This window comes from Triticum dicoccoides, chromosome 4A (assembly GCF_002162155.2).
Source record: "Triticum dicoccoides isolate Atlit2015 ecotype Zavitan chromosome 4A, WEW_v2.0, whole genome shotgun sequence".
NCBI classification, from domain to species: domain Eukaryota; kingdom Viridiplantae; phylum Streptophyta; class Magnoliopsida; order Poales; family Poaceae; genus Triticum; species Triticum dicoccoides.
The window spans coordinates 708,893,301-708,898,847 of NC_041386.1; the positions used below are offsets into that span (position 1 = coordinate 708,893,301).

At 45.0% G+C, this 5,547-nt stretch overlaps 1 long non-coding RNA gene across 1 annotated transcript; it reads right to left on the reverse strand.

The window, feature by feature from the left end:
• Positions 1-4,185: 4,185 nt before the first annotated feature.
• LOC119289815 lies at positions 4,186-5,216 on the reverse strand. The gene is made up of 2 exons (XR_005141620.1): positions 5,103-5,216; positions 4,186-4,361 (listed from the first exon to the last, which is right to left on the reverse strand). It is a non-coding gene; the product is annotated as an uncharacterized LOC119289815 (long non-coding RNA).
• Between the last annotated feature and the right edge of the window lie 331 nt (positions 5,217-5,547).

Sequence of the window (5,547 nt, forward strand, 5' to 3'; positions counted from 1 at the left end):
GTCTTTTGCCGAGACTCTCATTCCCGACACTATTTCTAAAAGGACAACATTTGGTTCCATTGCCACCGCCACCATTGGCGCGCGGGGAGCTCTTGCATACGCTTTTCCCCTCCTTTTCCCTTCTCATGACCACTCAAGGTTCGGCTTTTTGGACCGGGCGATCTTTGCTCGTGACCTGCGTCACTCCCCAGTGGAGGATTAGCCTAGCTAGGGTGCATCGGTGCCTGGTTCGGCGGGACGCATTGGTGGGTGTGCGCCGACTTTGGTAGATGGTAGTTCCCCTCATGATGGTGTCGCATGGGAACATTGTTTTTCAAAAAGATTCCTTCTCTTGTAACCTCTCGGTATTTGCACGATAGGGCCACAATTTTTGTATCATGATGAATGATCTTGAGAAAAGAAGGTTATGATGCTTGTCTTATAACACTTTTGACCATTGTATTCAGTTGGGAATACTCTCACTCGTTGTGATTCCTCAAATAAACTTAGCTACATGCCTTTGTTTGCCTTGGTAAAATTGTTCTTGGTCAGTAACTCGTTTCTTTGGTTTATTTCTAGGTATAAACAAAAAATGTTTCTTGTTCGTTTCAGAAACAACTCGTTGGTCTTCTGACTTACTCTATCATCGACGTTAAAAGAAAGCTGACATGACAACCACAAGGAGTGGTTGAACGCTTCAGGCCATAGCACAACTTCTGGTCAAACTAAGTATATTTATGTGAGTTGATGTGGATGTGGTACGGAGACTGAGTAACCGGGATGACCAGCCGCCGGTGCATCAAATAAAATGCAATTCATGTTCAACTTTCCAAAATTAAATGATTGAATTTGCGTGCCCGGTAAACACGCGAACGTAGTTGAGATTGCGACAGGAATATGATATGGAAATGATCGTCAAGTCACGTGAAAAATTCCAGGAGCGTCTGTTGAATTGGTTTTCCAGACCACCACATGACGTTGAAATTAACGTTTAATTATCGTGTGGCTAAGGTTATTAGTGACCACTACAACGGAAGTCTAAAATCATGTGCAGTTTTCCCAATATGAACTGATGCGTCACAGATGTGTAGTGTACCCTATAAGTAAATTTGTCTAGGAAATTCTGGCTACCAAAAATCAAATACTGTCAAAATGCAAGAATAAAGATGGCAAAATTTCACATTTTGTCAAAATACAACTAAAGAGACGTCAAACTTTATGTATTTTCTTCAAGCAGGCGGGTATCGCCGACATTTGCATTGATTGTTATACGCATCAATCTTTTACTGTGGGCCTGTGGCGCTCTTTTTTTTCTTCAAAAATAAGGGTATTTTCTCATGAATATGGAAAATATACGTATCATTCTATCGATAGAAGAAGTTAGAACGAGTACAAGGCGAGGTACAACACATGACACAGATGCAAGAGTCGTGAACATGGTGCCCGGAGTAGAGACATGGGATGCTCGGCCCAAGCAAGAGAAAAACACAGCTAAACTCGCCACCCTAAGAAGTAACCATGGACGACCAACAACACGACAACCAACGTTTCCAGATGCAGAACTGAGGACGCCGTGAGCAACTAAGACAACGCCTTCATGAAGGAGTACGGCGCTAAGACGCCGTCGCCGTCCGATCCAGATAACCGGACCTAGGATTTCCTATAATGCTTGAAGATGGGCCCGGATAACGGCCGTGACAGCGCCTCCAAGAAGGGGAAGACACCCACGAGTGTCGTCACTGGAAACATAGTATGCATGGATTTCGCCCTGGCCAGAGTCTGGGCAATCCCAAGCCACCGGAGCACGAGTCAGAGAAGAGGAACTCAAGCATAGGTCAGAACCCTGACCACGGGAAGGGGAGCCACGCCCGCCATGGAAGAGGCACCGGGCACCGCTGGACGCATGGCAAATGGAGCGGCGGAGGGATAGACGGGGCACTGAGGTGGGTGGCTGGGCGGCAGAGAATGTGACGGTGGCCGGAGGCCTGAGCTAGCCAAGATCTAGAGGGCAACACAGATCCAAGTCACCGGGACCGAAGCAACAAGGACGCCGAACTCGAAGCATTTCCATTAGTGCACCAAAGTCGAAGACTGCTGGGATGGACAACCAACCAAGGCACCAGCAGGGTGGGGGTGCGGAGGCATCATGGCGCCGACAGCCGTAGGAGTCGGAAGGAGTGCAATTCCCGAAGCTTGCTGGGCCTGGAGTTGCACAAGGCGTCCATGGACGCAGGAGGGGGCACGGATCCCTGGCCGTCGGGCTGGACTCGCCCCTGTGGGGATGGTGGGTGGGTGGAAGAGAGAACACATGCAACCAAGTCCCGACCCGCACGTTACCATGTACTTTTCATGTCAACTAACTCCGTCTAGTGTTTGGTTTGGGATCATATTTAGGGTTTCATATGGCTTGATTTGGGTATCTATTGAGGGTTTCATGTTGCTCAATTAGGGTGGTGATTAAGGGCTTTCATATGGCTCGATTAGTGTGTTGAAATGGGGTTAGATTTAGGTGTCCAAGTTCCTTTAGATTTGGCTGCCGATAGGGGGTTTGATCAGAGTGTGGATCAGTATAGGGCTCAATTTAGTGTTTTATATGGCTCAAAGTGGTCTTGTGGGCATCAAAATTATTGAACTTGTTGTAGGGGCCTGTCGGCAATGATGATGTTCTTGCTATTGTGGTAGATGCACATATTTTTCATACCAGTTTTAATGCTACTATGTTCAGCTTCATGATATGTCCATGCTAGTTTGTTACATGTGCTTGTGTTTTGATCTTAATGACCTGTCTATGGTAGTTTGTTATATCCATTGATCTTGTTTAGTTTGATTAGCAGGACATGAGCTCCAATGTCAAGGAGGTCGTTGATGGCAGCGCCTCGTAGAGGCATTGGGGGAGGCAGACGAATGTCGACCATTTCCATGAGTCGGTAGGTCCACTTCTACAAGGTGACTTTAGCACCTAGGTTGGGGCTACTACTGATCCCCAACGGCTTCCGTAAAAACGTGGGAACCATGCCATGGAGATCAAACTCAAGAAGAACACTGGCTGCACCTGGAAGGTCAAGCTCCCGGAGATCAATGGGATGCGAGCCATGGATCAGGGGTGGGCCAGCTTTGCCATTGCTCGCTAGCTCTAGATCGGCTACCTCATCACATTCAAGTTGATGACTAAGTACACCTTCATGTCATCATCTTCGACATTTCCGATGCAGAGGTGGTGGCCAATTGCCCCGAGCATATGAAGCACCTGTCTTGATCCAAGAAGCTTAATGTATTTTCGTTAGTCTGGCAGCGTGTGTAGTTATTATGACTACCTGCATATGACTCTGTCGTCATTATTATGACTATGCATGTTAATGCAGTGCCTATAATGTAGTGTGAATGCTTGTTCAATTTTCTATGCTCTCCGTGTATGTGTGTGTGTTGGTAACCTCATCACTCGAACAAGAGGTTATCACACTGCATGTCTTGAACGTAACCAAACAACAACATGTTCCATGTGTGCACCACATGCTTGCAACCAAACGGGGTGCTAGTGGTTCGTCTCTAATGCGGGCTGGAGTTTTGTGGACAACCATACTAAGTGCAGAACATGATTTTGAGCTTGCATTAGCTGAGCCAGGCTGAACCGGGTCACATATGTAAGGACACAAAAAATGGTGCAGGCAACCAAACATGCCCCTAGAGATGCTACAATTGCCGAACGCTTGAGGCGGTAATACAACAGCTGGTCAACTTTTTTTTTGCGGGGAACAGCTGGTCAAACTAACTATGTTTATGCCAGTCGCTGATGTGGATGTGATATGGAAATCGAGTAACCGAGATGACCAATCTTTCAGTGCATAAAATAAAGTGAAATTTGTGTAGAACTTCCCAAAACCAACCAATTAAATTTGCGAGTCTGGTGCAAAGACCAATCGTCAGTGAACAGAGCTAAGTCCAAGTCATATGCAATATTCCAATAGCATCCATTGACTCGGTATCTGATACATCACATCGTGTTGAAATTAGTGTGTTGTTGTTCGTTTGCAGTTGCTGCTGAAGACATAAACAAAGTTTAAATCACGTGAAGTATATAATTTTCCCAAGGTAGATCAATGTGTCGCACATGCATTAGTGTCCCATAGAAGTAAACGTTTCTACTAGGAAATACTGGTCACCAAAATTAACAATGGATTCAGAATTCCGTCAAAATGCACCCTAGTGAGATTTTAAATTTTACATATTTCAGATTGCCAACAAACTGAACAGTACGGATATTTCTATAAAGAAACCGAATAATCTAGTAAGGCAATATAACCCAACGAAGCAGCATCCACGCAATTTTCCAGCTTCACCTCATGGTTTGTTATAGTGACAGGTTCCTGGACGAAGATAATCGCCTGCACATGGATCCAAGTGAAAAGAGTAGTAAGACAACTGGTAAAATATATCTACATTATGTTGATCAACCAACCTTGTGATAATATTAAAAAGACTACGTTGATCTTCTCGGTAGTGAGGTAATAGTTTTTTTTATCTCACAGTTGTCTGGAGAAGCTGAACAGAAAAACAAAAAAGACCTTTTTGGAACTTACTTTTGAACTGAAGTAAGTTCAGTATTTTATGTTTTTCTTTTTAACTGGAAGGATATATTATATTTTAAGTATGTTCAGGGCCAACTTTCCGACAAAGTCAGCTCAATTTAAATATGTTTTGCGCGCATCCATGAAATGGCTAATTGCTTCTATTTGATATGGTGCCGTCTCAACTGAATTTTGGTCTTGATACGCCTAGAAAGGGCCAGGGTTTACATATACTACGGTATGGTTTGGCTGGTACAGATTTAAATCTGCGAGGCAGATCAGCTCACGGTTCAAAATTTCAAGTTCTGATACCCTCCTGGATGCTAGTTGCGACAGTGGCTTTCTCGGCGAAATGACTTTTTAATTACTCAAAGCATACATAGAGACGATGCCTAGATGATGTAGCTTCACATTAGCAAGGTTAATAATATCTATTGAGGTGGATGGACTGATCCATGTAACTATGCAGTAGTTACACAACGAAACATGTGTCGGTAAATCAATATCTAAATTACAAAGAGTTGTAGAAAAGTCATGCACTTAAGAGGCTTTGCTTACATGGAGGTCGAGCGAGAGCACCGATGAGTTGGACGAGCACCAGCAGCAGCAACACTGCGATAGAACATTGCTTCCTGCTTGTCGACATCTTCAAAATCAGAGCTCAAAAGAGGTATATGCTGAGGCACACAATGAGGGATTCAGGTGTCGGTCTTTGCTTAAATAGTAGCGTCAGATTAACTTTTACACATAAGTCCAACGATTATGGATGCCACGCCTTGTGGTCCTTTTGCGGAGGCGCTTTCGCCCTAGACTGTAACCCCTAAGCGCCATCACCCTTCAAATCATATACTTATGGTTCCATCACCGCACGGTGTCGGTGCTGTGGTGTACTCGCCTCTCGTGATGACTCCGGCTACCCAAACAAACTCATTCGTCTCCGACTCGGCAATCCATGCTGGCGTCCGGGAGTCACTTCGGAGCACGATTGGACTAGGGTGGATCA